Source organism: Calypte anna, chromosome 2 (assembly GCF_003957555.1).
Source record: "Calypte anna isolate BGI_N300 chromosome 2, bCalAnn1_v1.p, whole genome shotgun sequence".
In the NCBI taxonomy this organism is placed as follows: Eukaryota; Metazoa; Chordata; class Aves; order Apodiformes; family Trochilidae; genus Calypte; species Calypte anna.
The window spans coordinates 71,871,686-71,898,757 of NC_044245.1; positions in this window are offsets into that span (position 1 = coordinate 71,871,686).

Genomic DNA, 27,072 nt, shown 5'->3' on the forward strand with positions numbered 1-27,072 from the left:
TCAAGTTAAAAAAAAAATAAACACAACATCTATGCTCAAAGTAGCCTCCAACCATCATATCCTCCACAAGACCATCTATCTCTTTTGACAAACAGCAGGTGTATCAGGATGCCTTCCCTAGTTGAGTCTCTTAGCAGATGCATCAAGGAGTTAACCTCTACTAACTCTAGGAACCTCCAGAACTGTTCTCTTGCTGCTGTACTACATTTCCAGTAGACTCCTGGGAATTTGAAGTCTCTTGTGAGGACAGGGACAAACATTTGAGAGACTTCTCTCATGTGTCTATTGAATATTCTATATTCTACTCTCTTCATCCTGTCTGGGTAGTTTACAACAGACTCTCACCAAGATGTCTGTTCTGTTATACTCCCCCATGATTCTTACTTAAAAATATGTAACCCTATTATCTTTATCATTGAGTTCCAGCCATTCATAGAACTCCCTAAGATATGGGAGGACCCTACAGCCTCTCCTTCCTTGTCTAGCCCTTCTGAAATGCTTATAGCCATTGCTGGGAATACTCCAGTCATGGAAGCCGTCCCACCACCTTTCTGTAATGGTCTTCTTGTTGCTGCTTCATCACTGCCTATATGGAAGATCTATGATGGATGTAATCTGAGGGCTGTACTAGGAAAGGGATTTTTCTCAGAACATCTAACCAGGGCCTCACAGAAGCAGCAGACTTCCCTAAGAAGAGAGGTTGTGACTGCACCCTTCTCTGGAAGTGTTCAAGGCCAGGTTGGATAGGGTTTTGAGGCAACCTGGTCTCACAGGAGGTGTCCCCTGACAATGGCAGTGGTGTTGAAACTAGATGATCTTTAAAGTCCCTACCAACCCGAACCATCCTATAAAAAATCAAGGTCAGTCTGTATACATTTTGCTCCCTTCAGACTCCCTTGGAGTCAGAAGTAAGTCAAGGCCTCTTCTTAAAGGAGCTTTGTCCTGAAGAAATTACTTAGAAACATTACTGTTTGCGTTAGAATGCTGGCCTCATGCTTGACATCACTTTGCCAGAGGCAGATTGTGTTGACACAGCTTGGTCCTGAATCATAAAGTGTGAAGGGGGTTCAGCTCTGGAAAGGTTGGCCAACGTAGCAAAGGCTTCAGAGAGACCTTAAAGCACCTTCCAGTACCTGAAGAATCTACAGGAAAGCTGGGGAAGAACTTTTTTACAAGTGCATGGAAGGATCAGATGAGAGGGAATAGGTTTAAGCTAAAGGAGGGGAGATTTAGATTTGATATTTGGAAGAAAATCTTTACTGTGAGTGTGGAGACTCACTGGAAATATTCAAGGCCATGTTGGATGGGTCTTAGAGCAACCATATCTAGTGGAAGGTGTTCGTGCCTATGGTAGTGTCATGACTTTAGCCAATAACTAGGTGACAGATGCTGTTATTGCCGAACTACCCTCTCAGGGGAAGATAAAAAAGGGAATATTGGAAAGAGACTTTAGGGTTAGAGACAAAAACTTGGGTGGGTCTAATGAAGTAGTAATAATGATGGTGAATTACAAATATATCTAAATATGTAACCATGGAACTCACGCTCACCAGCTGGTAATTATTTCCCAAGCAGAAAAGTCCAACGTTGAACTTGGCAGCAGATGTGGGTGCCTGAGTTCAGGGTCCCAGTGACAGTCCACAAAAACCAAGTCAGTCCTGCTAGGGAAGGCAGGAGGTAACCTGCCTCTATGAATGAGGTTCTTCTCTGGTAAGGAAACAAGTAGAAACAATAACAAACAGACCCCAATCCAACCAGTACACCACCTGGAGAAGCCAAGAGAGGGCTTTTTTGGGAGCCATTTTATGCTGAGCAGGAAGGAATAATGTGATTGATCCATTTCGGTCACCCGACCCATCTTCTCCTCCTCATAGGCACAGCTGTTCCCCCCATTGCAATTGACACATCAAGGGGCTGGTAGCTGCTGGTGGTGTCCCAAGCTGTCTCAGGTCAGTATAATTGCAGGCAGTCTTTTATCCTGGTCCTCCCAAACCAGGACATGCAGGGAGGATGAAACTAAGTAATCTTTAAGGCCCCTTCCACCCCAAACCATTCTGTGAAAACATTTCAAAATTATTAACATATTTCTTTCCTCAGATCATTAACTAGATAAAGGGATGCACCAGACATCCCATTTATCACTTCTGCCTAAATTGACAGAAAAGACTAAAAGTCCTAATTGAATGTAGTATTTTAAAAGATGGAAAATCACGCAGTCAATAATTTTTCATCCAAATCCAGGTCATGTCAAAGAATGCAGTAAATGCAAGTAAAAAAAAAATAAATCTCCATGCTCTCAAATTTTGAACTAAGCTTTTACAACATGGAGATAATTTACCTTTATCTATAGGTCAGTCTGCTCTTCAGATGTAGTCCAGCTGATTAAGAAAAACTAAGATTTTAGTATAAGACCACTGGCAGTTTATCTTAAATAAATTTCCACATCCAGGCTGAATGTGAAGTGTACTAATGTCAAACTGGACAAACAAATTTTCATTATGGCACTTAAAAGTCCACAAAGAGAAGCTGCTCCCATCACCCCCCTGCTTTTAATGATTCTTTGAAGACCTGTGAAGGCAGCAACTGCTGATGCACTCAATGTTATTCTGGAAGGAAAAATAGCCATCCTCTGCTGATGGAAAATTCTCCTCTGCAGATTCTTTCCACTCTGGGCCACCTGATATATTTCACATTTTATATACCCTGTGAAGAATGACATTCATATGAATGATAACTTTAACTTTTGATAGTCTAGTCCTTCCAAATACACTCAAGATTTCACACACCTCATCAACCCTCCAAAAAATAAACTGTAGAATGAAAGGTATCGTTTGAACAGGAATGTAAAATGACAAATACAGCCATCACATGTCACATCTACCTATATCACATTAAGAGATTTCTCAGGAAGCTCTTTTGCCACATTATTATCCTCACATTCTTAAAAATCTCTAGAAACCTTAGATTTCATTCCTCAATGGAATTAATCCCACCAGCATAATCTGCTTTGCTAACCATACAGGCAATATTTTTTTTCACCAACATATTCAGAAAAAAAAAAAAAAACCAAAAAAAAACCCAAACCAAAAACATGTGCTTCACTTTTTCTCCTCGATGCATATTGCCAAGAGAAGGTTTTTTCTATGAAGAAGACCTTATTACCAACAAAGCATGTAATTCATAACTGATTGCCTTACAAAACTCAGTTTATTCCCATACAGAGCCAGGATACACCCTCCTGGAACAAGTGATGTTTTCTGGAATACGCTGGGCTAAATACTTCCAGAGGACATAGAAGCTTTGTCTGTGCTATTTTATTCTGGCAGGTGGAAATTTTAAATATTTATCAAACATTCACTATACCCTCAATGTAATAGAAGAAATATTAAACATTTCATTATGTTATGAGGCAATAAGATACCTAATACTGGGGAGAAAAAATATCAAAATATCTCAGAAACAGACTTAATAATCCAAGCAATAAAGAGCTAATTTATGTGACACTAAAAACCCCAAAAGCAGTAACATGACATTAACTTGAAAGCTTTTTTTGCATCTATTCTTTGCACAAGACATTTGTGATTAGATAAATGTATTCCTCATATGCAGCCATTAAGTGTTCTATGTTGACAGAATTTATGCTCTATTTTTAATTTGAAGGATTTACTAAACCACTTGGCCTTATAAAAGTATGAAATTTCCAAGGCTGGTTAAATTAACATCGAATTCTAGAAACAGAATATTAAATGTTTGACATTAAAAAGAGAAAAACCTTTGTTAACATTTTAAAAATGTGAACATTTAACAAAGAGAGAGAAGAGTGTGAATAAAATATTATTTTAAAATAAATGATTAGTTGCTACTCCCTAGGTGGCTCTTACATGGTCAGTAGGTTATCACAGGGGCAGACAGGGTACACTGCAGAAGTTTCTTTCCAACAGCTGAGTGCAGCTTACAGCAAAGTTATAATCCAATGAAGGTAAATACAGATAGGCCCTCAGGCTTAATACATACTTTCCTAGACAAGAAAATATTTCAACTAAAGAGGGATAAATTGGTTAGCAGGTGGCTAGCCAGCATGATGCCAAACATAACCACTAACATTTCTTTTTGTAATTTCTATTGCAATTGCAGTTTTAAATACTTTGGAAGTCAAACAAGATGAAGAGAGTTTATATTTCATGGGATAGCTATCTCTAGTTGATCACTGTGGTGTTACAAAGTACTGGGATATTATCTATGAACACTGTTATGTATCTTTCCATAGAAACCCTGAAAATTAAAGTGGTGATTCTTCAATTCCTAAGGGGCCTAATTTACCATTTCAGATCCAGGCTGACTTGGCTGTGACTTCTCTTTCATTACCATAGTAGAAATTTATGTAGTAACAGCTGTGGAAACACAAAAATAAAAAAGTTTACAATGAATTTATTTACACACATGGGCACACAAGCTTGTACAGAAAACATTACTTCAATCATAATGAGCACTTCCATTAGTGAAATGATTGACATAAAAACTAGGACCTTATATGTATCAATCAGTTTTGACCTTTGACTGAGGGCTCACTGGAAAAGTAAAAAATCTGTTTGGTTGAGTATTTTTTAGTACTAAAATGCAATTTCATTACTCACAGAATGAAGCATTTAGAGAAATGTAAATATACTTTAATATATTTTTAACCACATTACATTAAAAGCATCAATAATTTCATTAGTTTTACATGCAAGTTGTTTCCTTAGATAGACAGATAAGAAGAGCAGTGAACTATCAGGATGTTGTCTATTATTACACTGGCATCATACTCAAAGTATTAAAAACATAGCTGATCAATTCCTGATTATGCAACCTTTAATAGATATATTTTATCTGGAGGTAAAAAATGTATTAGGACCATCAGTATAAAAATAGATATGGCGACAGATGGATACAATCTTAGTTACTTTATTATCTATTCAGTAAAAAATTTTAAATCATATCTTTCTTAGTGTCAGACAGTAATTTTGGATTTAGGCACAGAAAGGTTTTTCACAGGATTAATGGCCCTACCAATTAACACTTTGGGGATTGCTGGATAATCCTAGCATTAATAGTAAAAGGCATCTGTTAATCTGTTATGTTCCTAAGCATTACCGGAAAATAAAGATTCAGTTAAAATCTGGCTTGAACATAGAGGCACACAAGTTTAAAAAAAAAAAAAAATTAAAAAACATATCAAGCATATCTGAAAATGTTTTCCCTAAGATGTTCAGTATTTGCAGATGCCTAGATGTTTATTTAGTTTGTACAAGTCCTGTAAATCCATCCTCATACAGATAATACCAAATACCAGCATCAGGTACTCTACTACCATTAACAATTCCATAACACGGCTTTTATAACAGGATGCTGATATCCCTAGTTTGACTTTCATCAGGCAAACCATACTTGCTAAAAGGTAGTTTATCATTACTTTCTAAAAGTTCAGTAAATAAAACAAGACAAAGAACAAACCACAAGTAAACACCTGTACAAATGAGCAAATAGATACTGCAATGCAAGTAAGTGAACCTCCAGCTAAAGCAGAATTCTGAGCTTTTTAAGGTGGTGTTCAGTGTAACAGGAACGGATGTTAGGCAACAGTTTCACCTGGACTTGTTTCAAACTTTTTCTTAAATTGTAATTCCTGCCTTGATTCCCAGGAAAGTATGGAAATCTTCACTGTCATTCATTCTCTGTTATTTCTTTGAGGCAACACAGCCACGGTTAGAAATCTGTAAAAAGTTCCTGCAGTGTGGCCAAAACAATGGATTTTGTTTGTTCAGTTAATGTGCATTTTGGGAAGAACAGTAAGGGTGGTAGGCAAAGAAGGGTGCTGCCTACTTTGATTATCAGCTGAACAAGGTCTTCTCTGAGTCACTGAGCATGGAGAGTTAGATCTGGAATTGTAGTGTGGTCTCAGCTAAGGAAAGTGGAACCTGGAACAAGGCACCTGGGACCAATAAAGATCAATGCTGTGCCTGAGTCATACCAGGAATCATGCTGATTTCCAAGAAAATACCAGGACAACTATTGATTTATGAAGAGCCTCAGCAGCTGAACAGTAGAAAAATCAGACTGATTTCTAAAGAACTTCGTACAAATGTTGCACCAAATATGGAATCCTAATGGTAAGCCATGACTTACTAAAATGAGATACTTCAAAGTCTTGTAGATTCATGGAATTTTAATCTATAATAAAAAACAATATTGAATGTTTTAAATATGTGGCAAAATGAAGTTAAAGGGAGGGGAAATATTAGTGATCAATAATGAACAGCATTTCAAATGTTGTTAATTTTAAAGCATTTAATCTGTATATTTCTGACATGATTTTACCATAGTAAATTTTGAACTCTTGCCTTTATTATCCTTCAAGGACTGAAAGCTGAAAAAAAAATTAGAATTGTCATTGCTTTACAGATATGCCTCATAACAAATGCAGCTAAAAATAAATTACTAAATAAATAAAATCTAGTATTTTTTTCATTTTAATACAACTCAGAAATACTATTTCTATCATAAGAATATGAAAAAGTCTCAGAAATGCGAATTGTTAGCATAGAACTGAATTATTTTCAATTCAGTCCAAAGATGCATGAACCTAAAAATTTAAGTAATAAAAACACTTTGAAACCAAGTTGTCAACATGACATAAAACAACAGAGTAGTACAAAGCTGTTTTACAATGCTCCTCTTACTGCCAGTTTGAAAGGGTAAGAAACAGCTGCTTGCAATCTACTCTTTGAAAGGGAAGCAGAGGATTTTGGCACAGGCACCCAAAACAAATAGGTATGATATTACTAATGTGAAGAGAGGAAAATCTCTGTTATCTAATCTGTGCCTTACTATCAAACTATGAACTCATGCCAAGATGAACAGTTTCTTCTAATTTCAATGGGAATGATGCACAGTGTGAATGTGTGAGGTACAAATGTGGCAGCCTTACCATCTGGCCTGTCAAAGTACTGAAAGTATCTTTGACCTTCAAAAGTCAATGCGGTGATAGTTGGGAAAGGAGATTTTATGCATATTTTGAGGAATTTCATAATAAATTAGTTTCTCTAAAAGATAAATTAGATTACATTATAAATAAAATTAAATTTCATTATAGATAAAAACAATAGTTAAAAAATATTGAATGATGTAATAAAAATGATGTTGTAAACCTAGTATTACATGTATTCATATTAATGACATACCTTAGCCAGAGTTGACCCACAACAAAGCGTTTATTCCTATAAACTTTTAACTCTGCAATACAAAATACCGTATTAATTCATATATTTTTTCCAAATATAATTTTCATGAGACATGCATGTATTTCTGCATCTAAATGGTTCCCATGCAAAAGAAAAAAAAAAGAAGAAAAAAGAAAAAAAGAAAAGCATATCTGCCATATCCCACCTGGTGGGCAACCCAAGGAGTAGCAGATCCAGCCTGTCCCTCTCTATGAAGGTTGTAAGGGTATGGGTAGAGCTAAACTTTCCTCACTGTCCCTGATGCAGGGTTAACCTTTTCCTAGATAATCTGTTTTAGTTACACATTTGGTGAGATTAAGCTCTTGAATTTTCTGTGCAGTACCCTAAGACTGTTACTCAGGAGGTTAATACAAAACATAGTTTTGCTTAAAATTGGGGTAAGGTTATAAAGCTTGTCAATAAACACACAAGAACATTACTCTCAAGGCAATGCCTTAGGGCAAGCAGAACCTAGCAAAATACTATTCTTGAAACAAAAGGTGACAACCAGTAAAAATGTAGCAAAATTAGAAACAATATTACCCTTATGTGCAGAGGAAAAGGTTATATAAAGAGAGAAAGAGATGAAGAAAGAGGGGATAGAAAAAGTATCACCACCCTTGGATCCAGCAATGATTTCAGCACCATGTTGTGGTACTTGGCAGGCAGGTGTACGCACCCAGCATTGTGAATCTGCATCTTTCATGCTCCCTGGCCCCACCTCTCCTGGGCCTGTAGTGCTCTACTGCTTCAGAGCATCTGTAGAGGCAAACCATGAAGTCACCTAAATTTGAACACATTAAATTGACCATAGACGCAGCACTTCTTACAACCTAATAACAAAAATTCTACTAAAAAAAATCCCAAATCTGTCAAATACCTGCTTTTATCTCTTTTAAAGTCATCTAGAACTTCAGAACCAGCCAAAAGAATAACTGCATAAAGCAATTTGCCCACCATAGATCTCAATCTGGCAGTTCCCAGATCTCTTCATGGACCAGCAGAAGACCTGGGCTGACAAATCTATCTTGCACGCCTCAGCTCAGTGTGTTCAACCTGTTCCTGAATCATATCTATGTCTCCTGCAGCCAATATGTATTTTTAAAAATGAAATATTTGCCTCAGTTTCCTAATGTAGTTCACAGAGTTTAGAGGGTAATTCAAGTCTCCCTAGTTCCTACCTAGCTTTTACATGGCTAGAAAAGAACGCTTAAGTTTGTAGCCCAGTCTCAGCTTTGTGCATAGCTTGCTTTCTTGATCAGCCAACCTACCATTATGTAAATGCATAAAACAACTTCCCACATCATTAGACAGGGTCATGACACACATACACTGTAGAAATACACCCATGTGCTTTGTCCAGCCTGTGTCAATGTTATTAAACTGCACAAGAAGATATCAAAAAGTCAAGGGCAGAAAAAAAAATAAAAAAGGTCTGTTTCTTCCTAAAACTAAAATTGCCTTTCTGCCTCACATGGGCAAGATGAACAAATAGTGATATTATTCCTGTCACTTTGACAGGCAATACATAGAAATTATATGTGCAGAAAGACAAGCAGGCTATCAGAACTAAACTTATTAGACTAAAACTTCATCCTCATTCCAAACACTGTCTCCTTAGTTCACACTGAGTGCTTAATGGTCTCACCTAGTTACAAATTACCTGTACGGTCCAATGAAGACAATTAAACTGTAAGTAGTATTGAAGTTGCGACATGTTAAGTCTTTTGGAAGCTAGAGAAAAGTATTAAAACCCTTGCATCTAATTTGTAAAATAGTTAACTTCATTCTTTATGGTTATTTCACGGTTTCCATTTTATTTACCTATTTATTTACTTTAAATTTGAAACTTTAAATTTAAAATGGTAACACACAGGAGGTAAGAAAAATTAAATGAGAATATTCACAGTAGTGTTTTAATTGAATAAGATGGACTTGAATAAGAATTACTTTATAGCAAACAAAAAAAGTACACCACTCACCACACCTGAGGTGATTTTCTAACAACAAAAGTGGCAGTAGTAGCATTAATCAATACTATTTTCAGCACAAATCCAAAACATACCAGCTAGTATGATGAAAATTATCTCCATCCTGGACAAAACCAGGATAAGGTGGAAAAGAAATAATCATCTGCTAAAAAAAAAAAAATAAAAAAAAAAATCAAAAACCAAAACCACACAAAAGAAACGCAAACCCAAACAATTAAAAAAAAAAAACCAACCAAAAATCCTGATGATAAGACAAAAAAAAAAACATTCAAAGGGAAACCTATTACTCTAAAATTTTGTTTAAGAAGTTTTCTTAAGAATGCTAAATATAATAACATTATATATTTCCCTAAGGTATTAAGCTTGCTTAGGATTATACCAAAAAAACTGGTATGTGCATCTTTTCTCTTTTTTTCATTATATTACCTTTGATATGGCACTTCTTTCTGGAATCACAGGAAATTTCCTGGAACTGCCAGATTGAGTCTGATAACTATTTCTAGAACTTCTAAATTGCGTACATCTTTTCTATGGTCCCAGCAATATGTGGCCTCTGTGCAACAGTGGAACAGCACAGGTTTTTAAACAACTGGCCATAGGCATTTGATGAGCTCTGCCTAAACTAGATAAATTAGCACAGCAGTGAAAACAGCTCAGGTGTATGTTCTGTTGCAAAGATCCGGAGAAGTTTACATATTACTTAATCTCTTGTTTCATAAATGGAATTGAAGCAAACTACATTCTAACACTGATTGCCAGAAGAATATGTGCTGAAAATCCCTCCCAGACTTCCATGTTTCACTGCTGCTGGCCAACTATGGAATCACATTTTCAGTTTTAGACTCTGAAGACAAAGTTTTTTGTAATTCATATTTTTTCTTTGTTAAATGGTAGGAATGAAATATTTACCATGGTAAACTTTCAAAATCTTATAGATGTAGTCCTTGCTGCTCAGTTTAGTTTAATTTATCACAATAAAATTGTCTATGTATTGCACAAGAGCTACTTTAATAAAAGGAAGAGACAATTAATTGGCAGTAGGGGAAAAAGCAGTCAAAGCACATATCTAGTTCTCAGTGCTTTTCCATAGTACAGGACTAGCTATCTCATTCTTCTGCCATATGGGCATCCTTTTTGAAATGGACAATCAATCTGGTACACACAGCTCAAAGGAGATTTGATAGGGAGATTTGGTACTGGGGTCACTGTGTCCTTCAAGCTCTGTCACAAACTATGCCTTCTTTCACACTCATAGACTAGAAGGCTGTATATAACTTCTGGAAGAGCTCAAAAAACTCCAACCAACCACCAAACCCCTTTCAATGGTTTCTACAGATATAGTGCATTTTATTATTTAATTAAGTAGTAATTTATGAAATCAAGATCATAAACAGGAAAGAAGTGTTTTGCCATTCATCATGAACAACGTACCCCAAAGACACTACAGTGAGGAGCAAAACTATTCTTGCACTTGGAAAATCCACTTGAAAAATTGCTTATTCCTATGTTAGCTATGGGGAGACAGGTTGCAGAGAAGAGAAAGAAGAAACCTCCCACAATCTTCAATATTAGAAACAGCTCCCAGACTGTTTTTATTGGAAAAGGATTATATACAGTGTAAATCTGTTTATCAGAGCATTAAAAGGAAAAATATTGTACAAAAAACCAAATCTGAAAATATTAAAATATAACAAACAATGCGAGAGTTACCAAAGCCCAACTAAACAGTTTGTCTTATTCCAAGTATTCTAGTCCATTGCCCTGTGTTTATCATGTGCACATTTGAAAATCATGCAACCTCTCCCCCCCTCCAAAAAAAAGTTTTATGTAATGCAGTGACTAAATTTCTTTATCTTTGGCAACAGAATACACTTCCTATAGTGCATAGCTTTCCTATTCAGTTCTGTTTGTAACTCACAAAAGCTCAGTGCACATATATAGACGGGAATTCTATTGTGTATCTGGAACAGCCACTGCTAATATTGAAAAACAGGTGTGTCTTCATCGTGTACAAAAGAACATTAAATTATACTTATTTTGGACTATGCCTACACTAGAATTCTGCAAGATTCTTGCCTCAGAAATATGAACACTGCAAATTCACAAAAGGCTGTCTATATTTCCAGTAACATAATCTTTGATATGAAAAGAACCAAGTGATACCTTACAAATTTGAGATATTCTCTTGATCAGTTAGCATTGTAGAATCAGATAAACTTGAGGGAGGAGCAGGTAGCCACCTCCAAAATTCATGTGAGCACACAACTAAGGACTACTTGTGCATTAACTGTCTTGATAATATAAAGCAATGCTCCTGATTTCTGTGGTTATGGATCACTATTGGTGAGAATACATGAGCTGTATTCCTTAGTTTTTAGTTTACTTGCTAACTTACTTTAGTATTTTTAGATATGTATGCACACAAGTATGTTTGTGTGACATCTCTTGGCAAAAATCACTGATTTATCCTAGGTATCCCATAATAAGTTACAGATGTGAGATATAGCTTTCATAATTAATTTGAACAATCCTCATTATACATGAACCTCTCCCTTTCTAGAAATAGTCTGAGACGAGAATGGAATAAAGAATGAGGGCAATATTTATAATGAAAAGGCTTGAGGAAGAGTGGTTAACATTGTTTTAAACTGCTAATGCTGTTAGCAAGTACTGACAGATCACTATGTTATGTTTTATCATAGTCATCATTAAGATGACTAGGATTTATTTCTTCTTAAAAAAAGTGCAGTTTATGCAGAGAGAGTGCCTTGCAATGCTTTTGATTCCTTCCAGTTTCTTATACCACAGCAGAAAACATAAAAGGAAGAACATATACATTAAATATGATGATACAGTATTGTCATGTGTCAAAATATCCACAAGTTTCAATAGGATATGTAAATAGGCAAATAAAACTTGATTGCATGCCTTAAACTTCCTTAGTTGCAAGTCATCTTTCTAGCTTGTGAAAATTACTAATCATTCCTTGAAATGAAATATTTAATGTTCTTCATAATTGAAAGTCAGTGAGAAAATCACTGGAATTCACCTAACAAAGTGTTAAATACAGTATTACTTGAAAAGGGGAAAAAGTTAGCTCTAGTGCAGTACACCTTCAGTTGCCAAAGCACAGAATACTTATTTGAAAACATTAAATAAATAAAAAAAGTAGGTCTTGAGTCTTTCCCCCCAAATTGGAACAAGTTTGCATGAACCTTTCATTATAATTTATTATAATTAATTCTAATATAAACATTTAAGAAGAAATAGTTTATAAGCTCAAAACATCTTAACCAAAGCCTGGTTAAGATGACCTGCATCAGTAGGTTTATAACATGAAACTCTAGAATTGAACATGATGTAAATGTGACAATTGATTTGAAATCAATTGAATGAATCTGAGCAAAATTGAAGTCATACAAACTTAGTTTAAAAGTTAAAGTTTCTTAAGGTTCTTAACTGAGACCAATTCTGTTTCTTCCCTTCAGGAAATCTCCCTTTATGCCATCATCCAGATCACACTCACCATTTTCAATGTCTTTACTAACTTCAGAAAAATTAAAGAGGCCAACAAATTCAAACCTGGTTCCAGACACAGAAAACAGCAGATGATTCAGTAAAGTGGCAGCCAATTTCTTCAGGCCACTCATCTGACACCACTTAATCATATAGTGCCCAGAGAGAAACTTCTGTAGTGAGCCACCAAGCTCTTGGAAAGTGATGTTACAGCGGGAATGCTGACTGATCTTTTAGTGGAGCATCTTCATTGACACTGTAAATGTATTATTTTCATGAATTGTGATTAGCTCAGCATAGATAGGAATTGTTCACCACTAAACTGACACAATACTATAGCTGTAATTCTTTGTGTTGACTACACCATACTTAAAGAATGTTTTTATCAAACCTCTCTCTTTTCAACAAAATCCATTTGTTGCAAAGCATTCATCATCTGTCAAGGTTTGATATTTTTTCTATCTTCAGCCTTTTTCTGTACAGATGACAAAAATTCATGTTAAAAGTTGCTTCAGAAAATTCAGTCACTATTACTGATATTTTGAAGCATCAACCTACTACAAGAGGCATTTGTAGACACAGATACTTATAAATAATAGAAATGTAGATAATACACAAATCTCAATCTTTTTCCTTTGAGCCTTCAAAATGGACAAGCAATCTTTGTTATATTGCTTGAAAGATTTACTTTCATATTCAACTTATTCTATAAATGAAATTAACAGTGTAATACTGTAAAACAGTACCTTTATTAAAGCAATGAATACAGTTAGTAAAGATCTTTTCTTTAGGTTACTGATAGTTACCTGTTTGTATTGTATAGCCAAGGGTTCAGAGTATTAGTCAACACTACACACTGGCAATTTCCATTAAATCCTTTGTCCCTACTGACCTCAGTAAATCTCAGATTTACTTTAGATTTAAGTCTTAGCAAAGACATCTGCAGCCTCAGGCTAAAGATAGCTGGGAGGCACGCCCATCGTGATGCAGCCATTACAGACTCCCTGACATAGGAGACATCTCAGTACAGGCCCAAGACTTTTAAACCTGTCTCTGCTCAAAGGAGGCCTGACAGGAACCCCAGGGTTATCTTTAGCTCAGACATGTCCAAAAAGTCTAAAAGAGCCCATCCTGGTGGAAGGTTTCAACAGCAACCCAAAAACCCAATTCAAACCATATATATCTTTATAGTAATTTCCTGTATAAAGACTTATATTACCAAAGAGTCAATGATACCTATCTGCTGGTAGAAACATGCTGGTGAAGGCACTCAGATTTTTTTTCCCTTTTTTTCTCTATATATTTGATTTAGAATCCATCTATGTTTTAGCAACAATGTTCTATAATAGAACCACGTGTCTAACTTGAATTTACAGCATAATCCTGGCTGCAGAATAGATAACTCCATGATGATAGAACTTAGGATCCTTAGGGAAGCACCTACTCCATGACCTGGAGCAATATGCCCCAACAAAGATGAAGACAGGTAGGAATGCTAAGGGGCCTGCATGGCTGTGCAAGCAACTCCTGGACATAGTTAAATGTAAAAAAAAAGGCCTACAGAGGATGGAGTCAGGGACAGGTAACCTGGGATGAGTACAAAGAAGCTGTCAGACAAACTAGTGTTTAGGCTAGGAAAGCCAGACAGAGAGAACTGGTTTTGGCCAAGGATGTCAAGGGAAACAAGAGCATGTCAGCAATAAGAGGAAGACTAGGGAAAATGTGGGCCCTCTACAGTAGGAAACTGGACACCTGGTCATGCAGGACAGTGAAAAAGCTGTGGTACTCATTACCTTTTTTGCCTTAGTCTTCACCTGCAAGGACTCTTGTGACACAACTGAAGTTGCAGAAGGCAAAGGAGAAGAAAGATCTGTCCACTGTAATAGAGAGCAGCTTCAAGGCAATATAAAGAACCTGAAAATGCCTAAGTCCATGCGACCCAACAGGATTCATGTGCTGCTCCTAAGGGAACTGGCAGATAAAGTTGCAAAGCCACTGTCCATCATGTTTGAGAAGTTACGGGAGTCTGGTGAAGTTCCCACTGACTGGAAAAGGGGAAACATAGCCCCCATTTTCAAAAAGGGAAAAAAAGAAGACCTGGGGAACTACAGGGCAGTCAGTCTCAACTCTGAGCCAGGCAAGATTATGGAGCAGGCCATAAAGCTTCTGTGCTAGAGGCACATGGAAAATAAAATTTGTGACAATGAACACGGTTTCAACAAGGGGAAATACTTTGTGACAAATCTGGTGGCCTTTTATGATGGGGTCACTGCATAGGTGGAGAGAGAAGAGCAAATTAGGTCATCTACCTGGACTTGTATGAAGCATTTGACATTATCCCACACAATATTCTGGTATCTAAACTGGGACAATATGGCTTTGATAGATGGACCACTCAGTGGATAAGAAACAGGTTTGGCTGGCTGGTTACACTCCAAGAGTTGTGGTCAATGGAGACCAGTCATGAGTGCATACCTCAAGAGTTGGTACTGGGACCAGTGCTGTTTAACATCTTTGTTGGTGACATGGACAGTGAAATTGAGTGAAACCTCATCAAGTTTGCTGACGACACCAGGCTGTGTGGTGAGATTTACATGCTAGAAGGAAGAGAAGCCATCCAGAGGGACCTTGATAGGCAGGCTCATGCAAACTGAATAAAGTTCACCAAGGCCAAGTGCTAGGTTCTGCACCTGGGTCAGGAAAATCCCAAGCAAAAATACATGTTGGATGTAGACTGGATTAAAAACAGTTCTGAGGAGAACAACTTGGGAATGTTGGTTGATGAGAAACTCCACCTGAACTCATAATATGTGTTTGCAGGCCAGAGAGCCAAACACATCCTGGGCTACATCATAAGAAGCATTGCCAGCAGGTCAAGGGAGGTGATTCTCCTCCTCTACACTGCTCTCATGAGACCCCACCTGGAGCACTCTGTCCAGTTCTGGAATATTTTTAAGAGAAAAGGGAAAGATTTGGGGAGGAAGAGCTTTCATAGCATGTGCAACACTATAGAAACAGGTTAAAGGCCAAGTGCTATACATTTTACCTTGATGAAAAGCAATGGATCTTTTATAACAAGATTACTAGCATTTCCTTCAGCTTCTTCTGAAGAATTTGTGACTTATCTGCACAAATTCATAACACAAAATTATTAATAACACAAACAATGCATAATACTCTCTTGTTCACTTTCACAGATAAAAGATTCGTTCACACATTTATCTGACAAGAATGTAACTTAGCTGCATTTTCACAATCTTCTCCTGCTGGCAGACAGCCTCTATTTCTCTGTCCTCCCTACTTCTACAAGTGATGGTTTTAAAAAAATCCACATTTGACCCGAGGAATAGAGAATTGCTTATTCCTTCTAAAAGGAATGAGTACTCCAGATTCAGAGAATAGCTATTTGCCTTCCCTAGTTAAACAGGCTTCTGTTCATGGTATTAGTCTTGTCCCTTCAGGCAGAGATGGTAATCAGTCTTCCAGACAACCAACATATTTCCTCAGGTTGCTTCATTTCCTGGTTTTTATCTGATCTTCTAAGAGTTCTTTTATATAACAAATATTGTTGGATTTTTTTCAGGCCAGCCTAAAGTTTTACCAGCAGTGGTCATAAGCCTTGAAGTTCCAAAGGCCTTTCAACAGTAATCCAGTCACTTTATCATGAACTTAAGACTAACACATCAATGCCTATGCAGAAATTTTTACTGTGGCAAATAACTGACTATGGGAGAAAGCCAAAATGCTAGAAAAGATTTGCAGTATCTATATTTTTTTATATATTTTATTTGAACCAACAAGATAGAGGTGCCCCAGTCATACCCAGATACATTCATGTCTCCATTCGGATATTAACTTAAAATGTTATTGCAATTGATGATGCTCAATCACCTGTCTCTTCTTCCAAAAGAACAGATTTGGGGGTTTTAAATACAAGCCTGTGACATTTAGGAAGACAGATTGAAACAATATAAGATTTTTGTAAGATTTTTCTCTCAAAGCTTGTTCACTGTCTAATTGTTTAATGTCAATAACTGAGCAGTCAGTACTGGGCAACAGAACAACAAAAATTATCATTCTAAAATTTTAAGTCTCTAAATTCCTAAATTAAATTTTTAAACAGATTTAAAAATTGCTAATTCCTTCAGATCTCCTCAGATTAACCAGTTATTAATCAAAACATTTAAAACTATTTACACTTTGCTTTGTTACATGGAGAAGTATTCCACAATGACTACCTCTATTACACAGTGACTATTACAGAATAAAATTATCCTTTTAATCATCTTAAATCTTTCTCATAGAGTATGGAACCTGATAGCTTTAACTGAAGGCATTTCACATTAAGGCACAAGCTAAAAATGTTTGGGAAGTTACTATAAACTTCTGAAATCTAAGGTAGAACAGTTGCTGACTGGAATTTTTTTTTTTTTTTTTTAACTTCTAGACTATTCATGCAGCTGTAAATTATGTTCTCAGCTATACAACTATTGATCCAAAGTAATTGAGGCAGCTGTATGGTTTCTGGTTTATATTACTACACTATGGACCAAAACCTTTCTCAGTATGTCCAAATATGATCCAATAAACACATAGAAGAGGCAATAAACCATTTCTTCTAAATATAATACTTTTAGCAACCAATAAAACTCCCTCAGGATCCTGCTGTTTTACCCAAAGATTTTTCTTAAATTATGTTAGTCCCAATAGATTCCCAGTTTTTCAGAGAGCTGGCTCAATTAATTTGAACTATTAGCGATTTCTTAGGGGGAAAAAAATCTAGTATTTAGAATGCTCATATTCTTTCTTAATCAGAAAAAAAAAATTGTCATAGGTGTTTTATTACGAAAATTATCATCTACCTACCCACATGATCCTTTAGTTGAAACTTTATGTCTTAAAGTTTCTTATCTGTAAGATTAGCCCAAAGGCTTGAAACCTTAAAGGCTTCTGTGACAGCAAAAGCAATTGGCAGTGAATCGCAGTGGAGTTGCTACCTTCCAATTTCCTGGAATTGTGATAAGTTCTCCATGCTGCTTTGGAAAGCTGCCAGTGTCATGAATGCTACTTAGCTTCAAGAGATTCATAGTGAAGTTCCAATCTTTCCAGAAGTTTAGAGCCAATAGGGGGTTAGAAATCACTCCACATGAGCATCAATAATACTATTTTGAGTCACCAATTTAAGTCATGATGTAAAGGTGATGCAGAAGTATGTTATCACAATACATAAACATTTTCGTAACAGTTGATTTTGTTTGGTTTGGGTTTTTGTGGGTTTTGTTTGGTTGGTTTGGCTTGGTTTTGAGTTGTTTTTTGGGGGTTTTGTTTTGTTTTGGGTTTTTTTGTTTAAGTGAAATTTGATAGTATTTTTGAAGGAAAAACCCAAACAAAACAAAACAAAACAAAACCAGACATTACAGGAATCCATTGCTTCCTCTGAAAAGTCCAACATAAAAAGAAATCAAGTCTTGATTTTAGGTACAATTTTTGGTTGAGGACTAGAGCAAGTAATTTTCTAAATTGGTAATTACACAGCTTCTCAAGATTTCTCCTTCCTTTAAAATACTTCTTCAGCCTAGGCAGATGTTGATTCCTGAACTGTAATAACTGCCTGGGATCTCAGATTTTTCAGATGATGCATCTTTCACTTAGGATTTTTTGAAAAAAAAAAAAAAAATTTAAAAAATCAAAGGCTAAAATTATCAAGATTCTATGGAAATATCAAGCAACAACTATGTTGGATTGAGGTCATTAAAGGACATATAAGTAAAATAAAAAAAATATTGTTGCACTCAAGTTTTCTTGTGAGCAAGTACATCTTTGAACTTGGTTAATAGAGAGTATGCTGCAAGTGCTTTATATCATGTAACTGAGAGAAGAAATCCTTTAACATTTTAGGTTAGAATTCTAATGGAACTTCCCACAAAATGAAAGAAAAAACTTTATCAGTTATTTTTGTGGTTATTTTTATTCTTTCCTTATCTTACTAAAGTACTGTTCTCTTTAATCATAGGACAAAAAGTAGACAAAGCCTTCACCATATGTTTTTTTTTATTGTCCTTAACTTGACTGCAGAACTAGTATAGTGGGGTTTGGGAGTTTTTTGTTGTGTTTTTTTAATCATAGATGGTAATAATAATTAAGTATTTTTCTTCTTTGTCTTTTGCTTTATTAGATGCTGAATCAGAAGGATTATATTATATTTTCCCTTCTGGGCACAGGCTTTGAGGCATTTTTGGTACTGCACTGAAGCTTCTCAAATACATTTTTATCTTCAGTAAAATAAAATTGAAGCTGCAAAAGAGACTTATAGAAAAGATTAATTTTCTTGTGATTTACTTTTCCTAGAAAGCCTCTAATTTACCATAGTTTCCCTTAGCAAACTATCGCATCATTTAAGGGATTTAAAATATTCAGGATATGTTCAAGAAAAATCTTGCCTCTCACTGCATTTGACATATTATGTTCAACTTTAGCAACTTTAAAAAAATGCTCTGTCAATTTTGAGAGATTTTCCTATAAAACTACTTTATATAACCTCCTTTGAGGTGGCTGCTGTTTGAACTTCAGTAATACTAGAGGGACACAGAAAAGAAAATTATATTAATCCCTCCAGCCCTAAAAATCCTTGCAATTTTATATTTTCTTCACCTAGCAGATTCAATGCACTTTCTAAAGCATATAATGGAAAAATTTGATATAAATTTGTAATAGAGTCACCATTATGACTAAACCCTATTTACCTTATCTCTTTACATTCCTTAATTAATGAACAATTGAATACTAGCACTTCTTTGACAATCTCCAGTTAGTGCATATTACTGCAAATCATTTATTTACATCAGTAAAAGTAGGATCTGAGTCATCTGAATACTGCATATACATTAAAGAATAACTGTTTTAATTAGGAAATACAGAAAATTGACCAAATATGCTCCACAAATGTGTTTAATATTAATTTACTTTAAAATTTTTAGAAGAATAATAAAAAGAGTTTTACGTTACTATCTCAACTTCTGTTGACTTCTTACATTTTTACATAGCTATCACAAACCTTTTAGGTAGAAACACTTTGTGTACTTCATAATGAAGGGGTATGATGTTATTAACAAAATTAGCCTTCTATAAATGCACCTGTATCTTACAAAACAATTCAGGGAGAAAGAAGAATCTAGTTCTAAGCTTTCATGCGTTCACTATGCCTTCCTGCTGTTTTTACCAGAGGCAGCTTTTGAAAGCTTCAACAAAAAATATTCTTTTTTTATTATTATTGACTTGAAAAGTGTCAATTTATTGAAATAAATTAACATAATTAAAATTTCTAGAGTATTTTTAATATATGATTTCTAATAGGACAGAAATACATTCAACAAGAACTACTTTGCAATTTACTGATTATTTCTTTATTATTAGTATTTCTTTACTTTTCCAATATCAAAAAGAAAATAGTTCATGAAAATTCATTTAGTGTACACAGAAGCTGGCAAAAGTAAAATGAGCTTGTATCATTCTGGTAATTACTAATGTGAGGCAGGAAAATTTTATAAAATAGAATAAATTATATATGTGTATTTTTACACACTTGAGATTAAGCCAACATACCACAAGATGGCAGATGAAGGCAGCTAAAGTAGTAATTTACTTAAAGAATGTAAGTTCATGTGTCAGAAAAAACAACTGGTTTTGAACAGTTTCCTTAACTTTGTGTTATAGCAAATCAGTTTTAGAAGCTGTCTTAGAAACTAGAAATTCAGCCCCTCAAATTCAATATTCAGACTCCAGACATGGTATTTAAAACAAAAAAATATTCTTTGAAATCAGTAAGAACTTTCCCCATTCATCCTCCTAGCTCTAGCTCCAGAAAAGATAGCACTCTGCTACCACCAAACCTTGTAAAGTACTGGGAACAGATTATGGAAGGCTGAGATTACATTTCTTTCTTTGATGAGAATTTGAAACTCTTACTTCATCTTTCACACAAGTACGCTCAACCACTGGGTTATGATTACGTGAAATCAATGTAGCTTCTCTGGTTTCTATTGGTGAAATAATTTTATTATGAATTATTAAATATGTATTAAGCTGGAATCTGAGCATGATACTCTTGTTCCAACTAGTGTATGAGTAGTGGGAATAGAGAGAAGGGCTTCTAGTTATTGATTAAATCTTATGTAAATGCACTTCATCTGAGCTACTGTTTGCATCTCTGAAATACTCCCTCTCAGATTATGGTTTTAAAAGCATTTTGTGCAAGAACATAATAAAATGTCCATGAAGTAACAGTCAGTTTGTAAACCTCGCTGGGCTGCTTATCTGTTCTGGCATGGAAGCTGTTCAGGGACTAAATTAGACTTTGCAGTGTTACAAAAGAAATCATAGCAGTCTCAATATTTTAGGAACATTCAAGTGGATATATTAGCTGACATGGCAGTTTCCGAGACTCCTTTGGAGGTGACAAATATGACAAAAATCACACAGAGATCCTGCAGCGTTCAGGTGCAGGGTTGAACTGGACCTGAATTCACTGTTTCATTATCCCCAACACCTGATGACTGGACACATCCAAGACAATCCAAAGTACCTAGCTCACACAGTAGGCAGCACCCAGAGCCTTTTCTCCTCTGTTTTGAGATTCATGCCTGTAATTTCTGATGGATAAATAAATAGGGCTGAATCACGAACAAGAACGATGAACACTGATGAATCATATCTGCAAAAAACAAATCACACAGCTAAGTCACTTTCATACCCTTACCCTCTAACAAGACACATACAGGAGAGTTTTTCCATAAACACTGTGCCCTAAAGTGTCTTGCTGATGAGGTTTTTTCATGATTCACTATTACATGAAGAATTTCTATTTTTTATTTGATAATTGTTCACATCTATTGGAAAAGCAGCTTCTGAAACTTAACCAATTGAAAAATCCCATTAAACCCATGGGAATTAACATTAATATAGAGAAAATATACGCAAGATCTTTTGCTTACGGGGCGGTGTGTCCTATGTTTCTCTGGCTTGGCATACATTTACATGACTGGTAATTCTATGCAGGCAGATACAAACAGTATAATATAGTTAATGTTACCATTCAGGATGATGGGTTACCCAAAAAAACCCAGAGCTGCCCTCCTATCTCAGCTTTAAAGCATACATGGGACAGTGATAAGATATGCAGCTCAGAAACTAGTATCTGGAAGAGTTTATCTGCATTCAAGTTACTTTAGAGAGACTTAAGTTACTCAGCAGGAAGCTGAGTCCAGTTTAGTCATCACAGGGTATATGCAGTCCAGTCTTTTTTTCAGTCAAATAGATGCTACTAAAAAACAAATGCACGCAAATCAGGTAACATCAAATAGAGGAACAAATATGAACTAAATGCATCACATGAGTAGCATTTGCAGTACCATAGGCAGGTAGCTGAAATTGCACATAAGTGCCATCCAGTGTTTTTCAGCTATGGAAAAATTAATGAGAAATAAATATATGCAGCATTAAGCACACAAAGACAGTATTAAGCAGGGCCTGAATCCTGCTCAATATCAATTCTTGATAACATCTGCAGGCTTATATGATGAAATATTAAAATTCTCCTGTAACACATTGTAGTTTTCTAATTATCCATCAACTAAAATGTAATTCAGTGTGCAGAAAACAAGTGAAAGATAATCACAGTACAGTATTCACAATGTAAGCTGGTTAAGCAAAATACTGGAATAGGCAGATGTAATATTGAGATATTACCTGAAGTAACAGCTGAGTATAGGACTTTGACAGATCAAACCTGTTCGTAGTTGTACATTGTTTTGGGGTAGCATGATATGCCTCCCAGAAAAGCAAGATATGAAACAGGATCTTCTGCAACTTACTACATGCAGCCTATGTTCCTTTTCTGTCCTGATATAAGCCAATTCTGATTTCATAACCTAATGTTAAGACTCAAGAACAATTGCACAGTAGCACAATGCACTCTTTGAACTGGGACAGGCTTCAATTCACTAGCCCAGCACATGGGAGGATTAAAAAATCTTTTCTGTGTTTCCCCCAGACTATCTCCATAGAAAGATCCTCAAGGTTCTCTCCTACTGACAGGGAAGGAAATCTGGTAACCCCTTGGGTTTCCGAGTCAGAATTACTTTTCCTTACTTCCAAAAATGCCATCATTTTATCTTTTTGATTAAATATTGATTTATTTTTTTTTAAGTAAGGATCATAGCTTTTATAGCATTCTACAGGCAAAAGTGCAACTTTTCATAAAAAAAAATAAAAGACTAAAGACTTTAGAAAAAGTATCTGATAAACTAAAGTACTGTCAACTGAACACAGTGGAGGCAGCAGAAAAAAAAGAAAAGGAATCCAAACTATTACTCTGCCCTATAGATTTCTTTCCCTGTGGTACTTGCATCAACATTTGCTTTTTTTGTTTGTATTGCATGCAGATTCATTTATTGCACATCTAAACTAGTATCTATGTAGAAGCAATAGTTTCTTTTACTTGCCAACATATCAAATGGAGAGGAAGCATCTGATTTTGCAGTTTATTCAACTCATTCCTAAATGTAATGGACTGCTTCCTATTTTAAAAAATCCTATAAAGAGATATTTCTATATTTTTTTCATAATATTCTAAAAGTCTTAACGCAAATAAACACAAATTAAGTCAAAAGAAAGAGCCTCATACACTCAAAAGAATTTTAGCAGATGACATACAGACAATGCTTATTGATACAACCATCAATAGCTAAAGTATTTCACTGACTTAATCCTTTCCCAGGAAGTAGGGCTTCAGTACATGTAGCAGTGCTCCAGATTAAAGACATAATAACGAATGCCCCCTGCTCCTCCTCCTCTCTCTTAGCTTTTACTGATCAGCAGACATCACATGGCATGGAATGTCCCTTTAGCCAGTTTGGGTCATCTATCCTGGCTGTGTCCCTTCCCAAGATCTTGCCTGCCCCTAGCCTACTGATAAGGAGGGAATGCTGGAGAGACAGCCCTGATGTTGCATGAGCACTGCTCAGCAGTAGCCACAACCCCGGGGTGTTATCAGCACTGCTCTACCTACCAGTAGAAAGCACAGCACTATGAGGGCTGCTGTGGAGAAAATTAATTCCATTGCCAGGCTCAGTACATTTTGCTTGTCTTTTTATTTTAACTGCATTGTGTTGTCTGCCATTGTTAAGTTTCAAATATAGCAGTTTCTCCTCCCTTTCTGAATATCAATTTTCTCTTACCTCGATCTGATACATTACCACTGTTGTTTTGACATGTCAGACACACAGTGCCACCTGAAACAATTAAGTGCTTGTGTGCTCCTGCAACAGTAAATTTGCCTTTATGACAATGGATTGAAGAGATAATGCATTGCTTTATATGGTGTGTGATCCATCAGTGTTTTAGGCACTATTGTTAAAAATCACAATGATATTTATAAATGTTAACTAAAGTGACCTTATATTTCAGGATTTCTCTGTTTCACGAAATTGTCATGCCCATTAAGTGCAACAAAATATCTTTCTTCACAGAGGTAAGTGGGTGTTAAATGCAATCGATACACACCTGCTTTTTTAAATCATTGTTTAAAAATGGAAAAAAAAAATAAAAGAAACAGCCCACTCTTCTGCTCCATTGTCCATGAAAACATCTCCCATCTAAAAACAAAAAAACAAACCACAACTAAATGTTACAGAAAGCAAATATTTCATTTATACTAGGCTATTCTTGATTATAAAACGGGGAGAAATCTATTAAATAACCCCTATTACTATGCCAGCAAGTGATAATGCAATTAGCTTGTAAGACAGGGAGCCTAGTTCACCCTCCATTTTAAAGCTCTGTTTGACTAAAACACATAGAACTATAAAACAACTGTAAATTCAAAACAAACCAAGCCAAACCAAAACCTTCACAAAACTCACATGTTACAGCAAGGTCAGTCAAGCACCACTAAGTCATGTGGCAGAAAACCAAACATGGTCTGTTTGAAATCAGCAGCACAACTGGGTGCTAATGATGCAACCTTTTGCATAATGTATTCATTCAGAGTCAGTGTTTCCAAGGCTTTTGCCCTAAAGGAACATTCCAATCCTGAGAATTTTTTGCAGATCACTCTGCATCAAAATTTATTGAAAAAACTGTGTAGTGTTGCTCTGATGTACCATTGACCTCAGCATGGAACCACACCAAATCACTGAAATCAAGAGTCACAGCAGAAGTTAAGAAAACTGACATGAATCTTAAAGAATTTATTTTTCAGTAACCATGTTGTTGGAAAATGTTTGAAGTTCTTCATATTGTTCCACTATTCCTTTTTTTAACAATTAGCCATAGTAACATTAGTATTCAGTAACAATAAATATGTTCTTTTTATTTAAATGGTCACATCTTATTTAAGTTATTCGTTTTAAGTATTATAATGGCTTTGATCCTTCAGCTCCCAGACAAGACAGAACATAAAAATTTATTGAGTTTTCAGCCTTTTTTATGTCACTCCCTGTGGTTAAACTGCACTGCTCTATTGAGAGTTTCCATTCCAATTTCAGTCACTGCACTTATTTTCTAACAGAATGCCTCGACGCAGTACTCACAGACACTGGAGAGGCTATTCAAACACAATAAAAATGAAAAAGCACAAATGTTGTGGTGGAAGCACTCAACAATATCTCCCAAAATAACATTTTATTGTAACGTACAGAAACATTCCAGTACTACGTCAATGACTGTCATTTCCAATATGCTACCTGGCAATAGTGTTATCAATTGTTGTGACACTGTGAAGTGTTTAATGGTAATCAGTATTCTTCCATCGGTGTCATATCCTGGAGCAAAGGTATGGAGGAAAAATAAAAGGAGTAATCCAAGGAATTATTAAAGTTCAAAACACTGGGATTCCTCCTTGTCCAAGGAGGAAGACCAATGTGGGAGAGCTCTGACACAGTGTGGGCACTGACAATGAGACACCTTGGACCCTGGTTACCCGCAAAATGAAAGACCAAATGCTATCCCCCACCCCCAAACATCGGTACTAGCAATAGATATGATGCTTTAAAATCTACAGTCATGACCATGTATGACATAGTGAAGCTCCACCAGAAAGACACAGAAGTTATCATAAAAAGAAACAATGGGTGCTTATAGTGGGAAACTCTCTTTTAAAGGACACTGAGATACCCATTTGCCACCCGGACAAAGATTCACATGAAGTTTGCTTCCTCCCAGACACAAAAATCTGTGATGTTGCTGAAAGAATGCCACAACTTGTGAAGATCACTGACTACTACCTATTGTTATTCTTTTTGTAAGTAAGAATGACACTGGGAACAGGAACCAGAGTAAAATCAAAGACTATAAAGGTCTGGGGGCATAAGTGAAAAAAAGCAGGGCCCAAGTTATCTTTTCTTGTATCTTACCAGCTACAGGGATGGGAGCAGTGAAGTATAGAAGAAAAATAAACATTAATTTCTGGCTACGTAACTGGGGCCATGTATGACAATGGGGCATTCTATGATGACTGTAACCTGGTAGGTGGGATGGAATATGCTTGTCTCAAAGAGGCAAGAGAATCTTTAGGACTAGGCTGTCCAATTGAGTCAAGAGGGCTTCAAACTGAATTTAGTAGGGGGTAGGCAATGTATGTGCCACTGCACCTAATGAAGAAAGATCAAACCAACCACAATGGTAACAGATGTTCCTCAACCGAGTTTCTGAAGTGTCAATGTACCAATGCAGGAAGCATGGGGAATAAACAACACAAACTAGAAATCTGTGCAGTCACAGGGCTATGATCTCATCACAATTAGAGACATATGGTGGGATAGCTCACATGGACCACTGGAATGTGGTTATGAATAACTACATACCTTTTAGGAAAGATAGACTGAGAAGGTGGAGTTTCCCTCTATGTGAGTAAGCAACTAGAACATACTGAGCTTAACCCAAGGGGAGACGATGCCAATATTGAAGTTTAGGGGTAAGAGCTTAGGGGGCGTGTAAACATGGGAGATACCATTGTGGGTGTCTACTGTAGACCACCAAATTAAGAAGTTGTCAATGAAACCTTCTACAGACAGCTGGAAGTAGCGTCAAGGTCATGCACTCTGGTGCTCATAGATTACTTCAATCACACTGATATTAGTTGGAAAGGTCACATAACCAGGCATAATCCAACCAAAAAAGTTCCTGCAGTGCATTGATGATAATATTCTGCTACATGTTGCTGAAGAACCAACAAGGAGAAATGCAATGCTGGACCTTGTATTAACAAGTCTAGTCATGGATATTAAAGTTGAGGACAGTCTGGGCTGTAG